Genomic DNA, 12,694 nt, shown 5'->3' with positions numbered 1-12,694 from the left:
TGCAACACCCTATTCATCCACAAGATGGCAGTCTTTCCTTAAAAACAAATCCATCTGCTCAGCAGTAGGCTTATCATTTGTAGCCTGTCTGTCTGGAAATAAACTGAGGAACCCCTGATGAGATATGGGGTAAGTGAATGATCATACTGCTTGTAAACCTTTTTCTTCATGTAGGCGTCCACCCATTTGTCTCTACTGAGAATTTGGCTTGCATTGGGTATATATGAGTTCTGTGAAGGATGTTTGAGAAATTGGGCATATCTGTGAGAACACTCTAATTTTAGCCGAGCCTACATCTTACACCCTTCAGTCCATATAACCAATTTAGAGGAAGACTTTCTTGTTGAAAAGTAAATGGTTAATAGAAGAGTCTTTCAATGGTATAGTGTTGATTCTTTCTGATTTCTGTTCTGACATTAAATGGTCAGACAAGCATTACACTTCATGTCACACAAGATTGTGGACCATAGGCAAGCTTGTGAACTATCCGTTTTATAAGTAAGGGTAAGCATTTGTAGGCTTACCAACTTTTTAAAATTGTTTACTGTTAATTTTAACTATTGTAATGTTCATATTCTGTAAGTTGCTTTAGACAAAAGTGTCTGCTATTACAATAATCATATTACACACACACACACACACACACACACACACACACACACACAAGCATACATCGGAAAATCTAAAAAATCTGTATCAATAAGTATGCCTGCAATTATGTGTAGCCTATGTATCTGTATGGTGCAACGCATGCAACTATTTTATAGCCTAATAAACACAAAGGTATTAGATACATTTAAAAGAGAGAGAGCAAAAGAGATGGAGAGATCAACAGGCTTGGCACAGTAGTCAAGTGCTGCACAAGCAGACCTGCTGTGCATGGGAAAGCTATAGGCATTCCAGCTTCGCTCCACAGGCCTCTGCCTGAACTCTAGTCTTTCCCCTCAAAAAGCTATGTCTGGAATGCAGGGCACTGATACGGTTCTTTAGAAGGTCAATTATCCGTCACCACGGGCAAGGGGAGTTAGGCCCGGCTTCATCAGGTATGGTAATTAAATGGAGCAAAAGATGGGCCTGTACCTCCAATACATTTTTAGTTTTATAGTTTTATGTGGTGATAATCTCATCCCATTTTTGTCTTAAATAGCCCATGCTCCTGGATTACAGCTGTTGTGCTAAATTACTGCCTAAATGAGACAAACTGTAGCCTATTTGTCAAATGCCCTTCGAGATAGGCCTATCCCTTTCAAGACATTTGCAACAATTAAACTTTGGGCCATGGCCTTCTTTACAATAGCCTAGTTGTTTGACTGGTGATCCCAGGAGCTCACAAGTGGTTTTAAAGACCTGAGGAAAGTAGCCTATGCCCAAGGTTCTAATGTTATGGATCCATCATAGACTATATGGACCCTTTCAACAAGGTAAACAAAAACAATGCTTGAACATTCTATTTGGGCCCCAATCTACTTCCTCTGCATTAAGATAACATATGGAATGTTAAAAAGGAAGTCTTGTGGGGCCAACTATGATGCTGATAATGAAAATTCCATGAAAGGGTCTATAGAACAGTCTATGGGATCCATGTAAAAGGTCCCAATGTTATGGATCCAAAGGTTCTAATGTTATGGATCCATAGGCATTTCTTACAAGTAGGAGGAGCTGTCGTAGTCATAAACACTGTACAAAAAATAGATACCGCCCCATTTTGATTGTCACATATTTTGAGCAACCGTGAACCGAAACGATCTAACAAGTCATAAGGAACCGCCCAATTCATGGAGACTGGGCGGTCCGTTGCTAAGGGTGAGGTTTGGTTGAACCGGCTAGTGTACCAAGGAGCGAAAGAGGAGCAGGTGAAACGCCTGATGTTTGGAAAGCGTAGGTGACTGCGTGTTGTGGGAGCATTGCCCTTTAATCTCCGATAACGTAGGCTAACTTTCTTCAAATTTGGAATATACACACCTAATATCGGTATTGACTGAGTGACAACTGCACTTGGTTACCGCATTACTGGATTGGGTGTTGATCAGGTAAGGAGAGATGCAAGTAACGTTAGGCAATTTTATTAGCTAACGATTACTATCGCTAAAACGTTATACTAAGGTTATCCTAGCTAACGTTAATTTGTCGCTAACGTTAGTATGCGAGCTGGTTAAAAGCGAACTTGTTACAGTCACGTTAACGTTACTGGAGTGTTGTACTCATCTGCTGAGAGCCAGTTAGCTGCTATCTTGAATTGGCAGTTAGGTGGATGAGCCAGAAATGAACAGTCAGCTAAGCTGACTGTGGTAACGTTAACGTTACTTCTGGTGCAAGCTTGCCTGTCATCAGACTAACGCTAACGTTAGTTGAGATTGATGGTGTTGGCTAACGCCATATCTTAATACAATATTAGATAACGTTAAGTATCATTCACAGACAACCGGACTTGGTCAGATCTGTTCTCAGAGAGTCTGCCCATCGTTGGAAAACGTCAAATGATCAGCCTCTGCACTGTCGAATAACCCACTTCTAACGTTAAGGTGGAATGCACATAGGATCACGTAGTTAATGTTAACATGCATCATTAACGTTATAACTTACCTATATTTGCTAACGTTGCCCCGTTGAGCTATTATTTGTGAGGGCTGGCTTGGGTAACACTGTAGCTTATTGTAACTTAATGTTTACTTGAGAACGTTAACGTTTTACGTTACGTGCACGTTGCGTTAACGTTTACTTGAGCAATCTCGTAAAGGTTGTCTCATGTGTGAACTGTGAACGTTAGCTAACGTTAGCTTGCGAAAAATCTGACAGCATTTTAAAATCGGCACTAGCCAGATATCGCAGCCTGTGATGTAAAAGACAGTTTGTCTAACTTAGCTGGATGAACAACCTTTAACGTTATATCCTTGTTGCAAACAACCCTGCCTTGGGTGGCTAACAGAAATTGGCTAACTAACGCCAGGCAGCTAACTTGAACATGACCGACCCATCATAACTATTGATAGCTGACGTTAACATTAGTGGACAAATTACACCAGCTAACTAACTATCTCAGCATCTCATTTGACCGTTTGACATGAAGCTAACTAGATAGTCACCATTATTAAACTATTCTTTGTATATCGCTCCGGACTTTGAATATTCCTAGGCTTCCTTGTTAGGATAGCTCACTAGCTCCAGCAAAATGCGGCACATCTGGACCAATGCCATTTTTTCGCTGCGTAGCTTGGAAGCTAACGTAAAGTCGAGAGGCTGAACACCATCAATTTCCAGGCAGAAAACGAAAACCGGTACGTTATGCTTGTGTAAATGTGTGCATTCAGAGTGACTCAACTCGTGGCCATGTCGGGAGAGGTAGCCACCTAATTCATGGATTTGGTACGACTTCTGTTGCCCGGTGATGTAAATGGCTAAAAAGGTGAAACAACCATCTCAGGTCGTTACATATTAGCCGCACGTACCTCTTTAAGTGAAACAAAGTTATTGTATCTTTAGATGACAAAGTAAAGTTACAGTGGGCGAGGGGAGTACAAAAGTTATTTTCACTTAACCCTCTGTAAAGTGATTTTACGGATTTCGTTCTGCAGGGATCGAGTCTGCGACATGGGCGATGAGCGAACATGTTTCTAAACAGAATTTCACGAACACTTTTCAGAAAATTGTAGTCGTGTGAAAAGGTGACCATATCCAACCTTCACTTCTCACGTCATTTCTCACGGCTACTTTACCTGACATCAGGTGCCTTCTTTCATGGCAGATCAATTGATATGAGCCGTATTTCTCATGTCTCAATGCACTGCTGTGCTCTCTCAAAGTTGTGACAGAAGATATTCTCCAAACAATTTCTCTTTAAAGTGATTTATTTTCTCTCCCAATAATAAAATGTTTTTTAATCTTGGTGGAAACGGCGCAGTCTGCTCAGGTTTCACCTGATATCCACCCGAGACTATACAAGTGAGGATTGGCCTAGCTTGCTGAAACCTTACGCCCCAACACAGACATGTGTACCTTCCAGGTAGTCACCACAGTGGATTGTAGTGTCGCAATCATAGGTCGCAATCTACCTGCCTTCCTGTTGGTTGCATGTCGGCGTCCATGTTACAATGCTCATTGGACTTCCTGTTCCTGAAGCCTGTGCTCATCTCATGAATCCAGCCCTTCTATTTAGTTTCAGACGTCTGGTAGATGTTTGAGCTGGACATAACAGAATGGGAAAACAAGAATGAAAGTTGGTACCATTGAGGGAGGGGTCAGAAAAGTGAACCCGTGTGTAATCATCTATTCAGTTTATTGTGGGTCCATTTGGCTGCAGGTTGGTTAATGTATAACACGCTACCAGACAGCTGGTTGCCTAGAAGTGGTAATAAAACTGTTGTTCCTGGATATATCCCAGATTTTTCAGTTGGGCCAGAAGGTGTGAGTTGAAGTCAAGTGTTTTGGAAGCTGGGAAGACACACCAGCCTGGCCTATGCCTATACACAAATGCTCAGCCTATATATTGGCCTATGACTTTCCTATTCAAGCAATCAGGTTCATAGACTGAAGTGTGTCCTAAGGAACTGTGTTTCTGTAGTAGGATACGATGTGGCGAGACTAGATATCTTTTGAAACGGGCTCAGCTGGAGTCTCCCTCTGTTTTCACCCTTAGCTGCAAAAGCCAGCTGGGCAGCACAGTCCTGGCAACCTCCCAATCACTTTGATTGAATGGTCATGCCAGGCAGTCTTTCTCTCTTGGTAAGTGTCATGACACCACATCCATATTGGGTAACTGGAGGATGCATCATAGACTTTATGGCCATGGTGGCACTGGTTCAAGGCACAGAGAACTACCTCACTTATGTCCTCTATCTTTAGTAGCACCATCCTCCCTGTTCCTTTACTTTATACCTGCTTAGTAACAGGTCTAGGTTTTGGCTGTGTCTGTTTTTTATGTGTTTTGATAAAGTTGTGATACATTTTGTAATGTTTATAGTTAATCTGCTCACTTAAAAATACAACACAGGAGAGTTGATATGTGGACAGGTAAAGATAACCATCATAACTAAAACCTTAACACAGTCTGCTTAGGCTATATTATAATCAGGACATGTGCTTTATTTAATCTGACATTTCTTGTCTTTTGCCATTTGTTGGCTTCACTGTAGGATAAAGTGATGCCAGTTGCTGTGCTATTGATTGATCGTTGTTACCATTGGCTCTGTATCATTATGAGAGTTCTGCATCTGAAATTGCTCTTATTCTCAGACTGAACAGTGTTCTGCTGACCCCATTTCCAGTCCGAACCAGCCTAAAATAGCACAGCCGCAGTGTGAAGGAGTAGGTAAGCCAGTCTCCTATGCTAACACCTTCTTAAGCACAGCACTCTTCAGCCAGACTTAGGCTTTACTGTTTGTAGTTCTGCCTCGCTCTCTCTCTGGTGTCGTGCACAAGGTAGATCATACTACACACAGCCAGAGACCATGGCACACTCTGTAATCTGTATGTTGATTCAATCAAATAGATATGGCTGGAACCTAAAAGCACACTCTGACACAGTCATTCAGGTACATGTAGTTCACATGTAGTCGAAGGCTAGGGATGTTATTGTGTACTTCTTAGGAATGCCCAGGAATGTGTTCCTCTAGATAGACTGGTTGAATCAATGGCGTTTCATGCACTGGTCTTTCTTGGCTTCTGTGCCAGTGTGATTACACAGATCTGCTGGTGCCGGACACTGATTACACCCTGCAAGTGTGGATTAATTCCACTCACACCAAGACGGCAAATTCCAACACTGATCTCTCGGTCATCCTCACGGGATGACTTTCACTTGGTTCTGTGAGAGCATCTCAAAACCACCCAGGGCTTTCTCGCTTCAGTAGACATGGTCAGGATGGGACACAAAGGGAATTGTGGCGTGAGTTGTATGGCCCAGGAACATGTCTGAAATGAACAGAGTGAATTTGTCAGCTGGCAGGGTGATGGAGAAGCCTGCTGCGAGCTCCCTGCTGCTCATGGGTTATTCAGCGGCCAGGGCCCTCATTAGGACCTGATGAGGATGTGATTAGAGACCCAGGGAGTCATGCCTTTGTTTCAACCTAATCTCTTGTCACTCTGTTCAGAACACGCTAAAAAGGACTGATCATTTCCACGAGTTGCACTTCGTGCTCACACACTTCAGTTTAATGCTGGATGACTAAGGCCATTGCCTAGTCTACATCTTTCCTCTAACACAGTGTTTCCCAAACTTTTTTTCTGGGGACCCACTTTTTAAAAATGACACCCATTCACTTCAGAGCAAACAATTATCCACCAATATTGTTTTAGGCCACAGTTTCTCAAACTTGTCTATGCCCCCCCCCCCCCAAACCATTCTACAGTGCCATATCTAGATACGTAATAGTGCCTACTAGGTCTGGCCTACTACCACTACTATTACAGGTATTGGCTCCCACAATTCTGCAATCTCAATTACACATGAAACAATGTTAAATATTTTCAAAGCTGTAAAAAGTTTTGTACAAACACACAACCTCAGCTTTTTCTCATCCTGCTTTGAGCACAGTTGTGTTGCATTTTGAGCATCATCAGCGTGGAAAGTTGGAAATGACTACCGAAAAGATATACGCCTGTGACGGTATGTTGTGACAGGCTATTTTGTAAGAATTTAACTATAGAGGCTTTTGCGCAATAGCCAAAAGATAATGCGCCTTTATTATAGGCTAGCCTAGTAGAGTTCACAAGGTGGAAAATGAGAGGAAATAATAGCGTTTAAAATGTCCATTTAAATTGTACAGTAGCCTAATATAATGCGCTGTAGTGTGTTTTAAATCCAAAATATTAAGGATTGTGAGGAGGTTGCTATTAACTTTAAAGAGTGCATCTACAATTGAAAATATCTACAGCCTATGACGCAAATTGAATAGCCATGTCCGGTATACGGATGTCTGCTTTAGTTAATAGCACGGTAACTAGATTTTAATCGGTCAAGCTGAAGAGATGGTGTCCGTTAATGTTTGTTCAAAAAGGCTGATTCAGGTCCCTTGCATTTTGCAACTGCGAGGTCCATGGCAGGCGCCCCACAGAAATTTTTCATTTTGTGAGTGAGATGTCCACGCTGTCCCCTTTGCGACGCGTTCGCCCCCCAGTTTCAGAGCTTTTCTAAATGCAAAATTGCACATACTGTAGGGCCGTGACTGTAGTTAACAAACTAGATCCTAATAGAAAACTGTTAGCTTTCCTGGCTAAATGGTAGGCCTATTACACAACATAAATTGTGCTGGCGACCCAAATAAAATCTCCTGCGACCCACCCGTGGGTCGCGACCCAATCTTTGGGAACCGATGCTCTAACAGGAGCATGCACCTTGCATAAATGAGAGCTTTTGCATGCGTCATTAGAGACCTGTTGCTCTGAGCTCAGTTCCATGGCAACAGAAAGTCACAAAGCGATGCTCTGAGTGAGCGGTGCCTCTGCATCTATTCTAGTCGATTCTAGTCAATACTTTGGCTTTGCCCAGGTCTCCCTCTACAGGCACCCTCTCATTAGACTGGTGATGTATGGGAGTATGGGAGATATGATGCCATTTGGGGACTGAGGGTGGATTCTCCGGATAGACAGTTGGTGCTGGGCCCCCTCACTGGGTTGAAGTCTGCTCTGTGCTGACTCATGCCTGGCCTGGAAGCTCTGCTTGGCCCCGGTCTGCTTTGTTGTGTAACAGAGGGGGCAAGAGGCCCAGAAGCACACTGTGAGGTTCAAGATTCAGAGCACACCCTGCAGGGGTACTGTACCATGGTTCAGGGCCACACACACCACACCCGACAGGCACACTATGCCATGGTTCAGATCCGCAGTACACACAGGGACTCTGGTCCCTGGTTTTAGACTAAGCCAGTGAAAGCTCATCAGTGTCACAATGCATACAGCCTGGCTCCTGCTCTCGCAGAAGGGTTCCTTTTTGAGGGCTTCTGGATTCTAGTTAGTTAGGTTGAAAAGTACCGGTAATGCATGTGTAATTGTTTTTAATGTGGTCTGTCTGAGGTGGTAACCCAGCCACCTCAAGGGGAGTAAGAGATGGATTGTGTATGGGCCCCCTTTGTCTGTGTTAATTACAGCCTAATAGGAGTGTGTTCTGGTCAATGTGACTGTTAAGTAGTACTGTGTCCAGACTGCTTTGGTAGTGGCCTGGCTCTGTTTAGTCCATGTGGTCCTTTTCATTTAATGTAAGCCTAGGGGAAATGAAATGAAATGAAATGAAATTTTATGGAAAAAATGCTGTGGTCCATCACAGAATGAAACTTATTATGAGTAGCAGGGTCTGAACATGAAGCATGAACATTTACTGGTCTTGCTAAAATGCTAGGCAGGCTACACCCCCGCTCACCCAGGCACTATACAAACCGGAGGTGTGATGCATCAGATGGACCGCCCTCTCATTGATAAGTTGGAGTCATGAGGTAGGAATGTGCATTCTTCTGCTGGGGAGGAGAACCTAGCAGAGAGTGTTTCCTATCCTCCTGGTTACGTCAGTTCCCCTGCTTCAGCCTATCTGGCTTAATGCCTGCAGCCAGGCCAGGGTAGAGATAATGTGTTCATGTGTGAGCAGAGGTTAAGTTATGTGCTGACTTGAGACTATCTGCTTCTCTCTATCTGACAGTCTATCTCTCTGTTGTTTTGCACGCTTACTGTGTTCATAGACTGGTAACCACACACACTCAGGTTCGGACAGTGTGAAGAGAAGGCTTTGTAGTTTTCTTTGCCTCTGTGTTGAGTAGAAGTTGGAAGCATAGCCTTTGCTCTGCCCACCATATATTGTTTTTCCCAGTTTTCCCAGTCCCGCTTTCTCATTTCCCAGTTCCAACCCTTTGCTGTTGGCCCCTTCCCAGAGCTGCGGAACGACAGCTTGTCCATTTGTTAGTGACCCTGTTTTAAGGGCCTGGACTTTGAGTTGCTGCCATTTCGCCTCCGTGTAATTGGGGTTCCGCTGGGCCCTGTCCAGGGGCCCCCGTCTTTTCACCGCTCAGCGAAATAAGGGGCGGTACTTGCCCCAGCTGCCTCACACAATGCCAGCTCATTGTCATCTGAGACACACAAAGGGTTCTTTCAGCCCTCTTTATCAGAGGTGAGAGCAGCGGCCGAGAGAGAAAGGTAAAGACAGCGTGTCGGGCCGGAGATGCCCTTCTTTGGTATGAGCAAGGTGGAACAGTGTGTCACCTGAGTGAGACACACACTCGTACGCACAACTTCCCCCCTCCTCCACCTCACCCAAGTCTTCCCGAGGCTGTCAAACTGGTCGGATGGGATATGATGACATATGATGACATAACATGGTTAAGCAGCGTTTTTGAGTCTCCTGATCTCTTGTTACAATTTGCCTTTGAGCTCACCTTACAAAAATGAAGACATTCCTCTATGACACACCTCCGGTCCAATCAGGTCCAGCCCTTTAAGTTTCTCTCTCTCTCTCTCTCTCTCTCTCTCTCTCTGTCTCTGTCTCTGTCATTTTGATTGTTTGAGATTGCGAGATGGGCGGAAGGGCAGGTTTTATCAGTAGCAGGGTGTGTCTGGGGCCCCACTGATTTTTCTCCTGTTTCAATTTGTCAGCTTTGCTTGGTCCTCTGCCTCTGATGAATGGATAGAGCCTGTTTGTGTGTGTGTGTGTGTGTGTGTGTGTGTGTGTGTGTGTTGGGGGTGGCGGGGGTTGGGTGGGGGGTGGTGGTGTGGGCCGGGGGTCTGAATAAACCATGACCATGGGCCTCCCTTGCTGGTTCAGGTGTCATTCTCTGCTCTGTACTGTCTTGGCGCATTGTCAGTGAGAATAGACCCACAGACCCACAGCACAGTTTCATCATCACACTTGCACCAGAGGTGCGTTCAAATTCGCAAACATAGACAAACAGCGAACAGCTTTCTATTTGCCCTGAGTTTTTGGCAAACGTTAGCGAACACTCGCAAACACTCTGAGGAGGTAGTTCTTTGCGAACATACAGTGGAGCTGTATGTATACAGTTGACGAAGGCAACAATGCAATTAATGTTGACACCAAATCGCTTTTGGAATTTGACAAATCGAATTTGAACTCACCTCAGGACTGCACTTGGTCTGTTGTCGCCTCCCTTTTCACTTTCACACACAAACACACGCTTTGAACTCTCACGCTTACAGAGGCATGAAGACAAATGCAGGGCGCTTTTATGGCATGTACTCTCACACATGCACTTGTACCCAGCTTGCAGGAAAGGCCCTCACTATCCACACACACACCAGCGTTGTTCCTGGCTGACACATTGTGCTGTTGCAAGACTATTGAGTTGTTCATTCCAGCACCACACACCTGCAAGGGAGCAGAGATCTTTTAAGTCTACTGGAGTTTTAACTAACTCACACAGCATTTTTTTTAAACCAGCCCAGCACCTTTGAACTGGCCTTTTGCCTGAGATAGCAGTGAGCTTCAACGTCACATAGCTGCTTAAGGATAGACCTGGACCGCACTTGGCCGGCCCGTGCCTGTGTAGAGAATGTAATAAAAGTGCAACATCTTTCTAGTCCATAGGGTATCTTTTTTCGTACCCATGCATTAGTCCCCGGATCTCTGTGTTTGCATTCTGCTTGTGTGTGAGTGTGTGTGTGTGTGATAGAGAGAGAGAGAAAGAAAGAGAGAGAGAGAGAGAGAGCACTTGCCTACTGCAGTATTTTTTGTTTGTTTGCTTTGTGGTGCATGGGGGCTGGGGGAAGGGGACCTGCCTGCAGTTATCGATTGCTGGTCTCGCTCTAAAAAGACTTGAATCTGCGCTGGTCTATGTGCCTGCCTGCCTGCCTGCCTGGCATAATTTCCCCTAAGCACTGCACTAAGATGGGGGAGAGGGGCACTGAGTCCACATCCATCTACAGAAGGGTTGAGTACTAGAGTTTGTAGATACGTTAGAATGATTAAATAGAATGTATGTTCTCATAGCAGGAAGTTCCGCTTCCTTTCTGATCTCTGGACTCATGCTGCTGTGTAAACATAGCACATCCACACACACACACGCACACACACGCACACGCACACGCACACACACACACACACATACACACTCACACTCACTCCCCCCTGGTAGTGAGTAACGCTTCCATTGACAGGCTGAGAGGAAAACCCTGTTCAGATGCACCCCAGTGATGGAGTGGAGCTCATCTGCTGTTGACTGACTGACAACTAGTGGTGGTCACCTCTTTCTTTTTTTCTTCTGTCTTCGTGTGTGTGTGTGTGTGTGTGTCTGTGTGTGTGTGTGTGTGTGTGTGTGTGTGAAGGACAGAAAGAGGGAGAATATGCCAAGAATAGAACATATGCTGAGAAAGCATGCGTGTACCCACGCTCTTTCTCTACAGGCCATAATGATAGTGCAGGATCATGCCAAGTTTTTGATCATGCCAAGTGCTCTGTGGTGATCTGTGTGTGTTGGATGCACGTGTACAGAAACACACACACACACTGCAGGCAGAAGAGCTGAGTTACAGTTATGATCAGTTATGCAAGAATGCATTTCCTTGCCAGAAGTGTCAATTTCCTCCTTCGTGTGTTTGTGTGTGTGCGTGTGTCCCTGTGTGTTTTTATGTGTTTGTGTGTTGTATGTGAATATTTGAGGGAGTGTATGAGGCTCTGTGTATGTTAGGTTGTGAATGTAAGTGTCTGTGTGCAGACAGTGTTCATTTTCTCACTGACACTAGAGTTTACACTGTGAGGGGGCTGGTTAAATTGCTTTTATAGTGTTAATTCATTTTCTCATTACGCAGCAGGCTGAAGTGAAGGCTAGAGGACATTTGTAAACAAAGCACTGTTTGCTTTTTGTTTAATCACACACAAAAATACACTATTCTCTTTGTACTGCCCATTTTCCTCTCTCTCTCTCTCTCTCTCTCTCTCTCTCTCTCTCTCTTTCTCTCTCTCTCTGGTGGTTAAGCAATTTGTCTTTTTCTTCTATCTCTCTCCCCCTCCACTCATTGCGCTGCGATTGACCTTTGCAATTAGCATCTTATTTGTTTGTTTGTTTGTTTGTTTTTTTGTTTGTGGTGTTTTTGGCTAGTCTGTGTTGAGAGACATCTCCCCCCCCTACACACACACACACACTGCCTGCTGTTGATATGCTAATCTCAGTGGGGAATCCACCCTCCCCAGTCTAATGGGTCTTCTGCTTCATGTCGTCAGGAGCACTCTCATCCATCGGTCATTCAGTGGGTTCCTCTGTTCTTTCTCCCTAATGCAATGCAAGCCCTCTGGTCAGTGGAAACTGGACGGGAGTTCTAGAAAGGGAGTGTGCTGGGCAAAGCAAGTGAGGTGTCTGTGTAGGGATGCAGTCTCAGGGTAGGTAGCAGTTAAGTGCCTGACTTTGAGCTGTTTTATACAGGAGAGGGAAAGGTGAGCTGAGGACTGACTTCCTCACGCATGCACGCACGCACACATAATTCCCTTTGATGTGGCTGTGAGACCTCATAGAAATGGCCCTGTGTGTGCGTGTATTTTCATTTTAATTAGGAGTGATTTTTTCCTCAGCTAGTTACTCTTTCATGACTATAAAAAAGTTTTTGTTGTTATGGAACTAAAGTATATCGTCACTTTGTTCAGGTTAACCCTGCACGGTCTAAATGCTCATGAACTCAGGTGAACTGAGAGTGGAAAAGAAATAACAAGTCTTGCCCCTGAGGGAGGAGACATAATGGCGGAGTATGTCCTGATGAGCCTGGCATCAACATT

General features: G+C 44.5%; 1 protein-coding gene across 5 annotated transcripts in view; it reads left to right on the top strand.

Annotated features, from left to right (window-relative positions):
* Nucleotides 1-1,835: 1,835 nt before the first annotated feature.
* numb (NUMB endocytic adaptor protein) overlaps nt 1,836-12,694 on the top strand; it is a 38,988-nt gene continuing 28,129 nt past the window's right edge. For 4 of the 5 annotated variants that reach the window (XM_076299457.1, XM_076299455.1, XM_076299456.1 and 1 more), the window contains exon 1: nt 1,836-2,030. The gene's annotated coding sequence lies outside the window, so the exon portion shown is untranslated. Of the gene's footprint in view, nt 2,031-5,229; nt 5,306-12,694 lie in introns of all 5 variants that reach the window. The other variant, XM_076299454.1, reaches the window with a different exon arrangement.

The sequence above is a fragment of the Alosa pseudoharengus genome, unplaced genomic scaffold, assembly GCF_046254945.1.
Source record: "Alosa pseudoharengus isolate Yale_2024_CS ecotype anadromous, Long Island Sound unplaced genomic scaffold, YU_APseudo_1.1 YU_APseudo_1.1_scf_22, whole genome shotgun sequence".
Taxonomy (NCBI): Eukaryota; Metazoa; Chordata; class Actinopteri; order Clupeiformes; family Clupeidae; genus Alosa; species Alosa pseudoharengus.
Note: the sequence above shows the minus strand (reverse complement) of the source record. Positions and strands in the feature narration are given on the sequence as shown.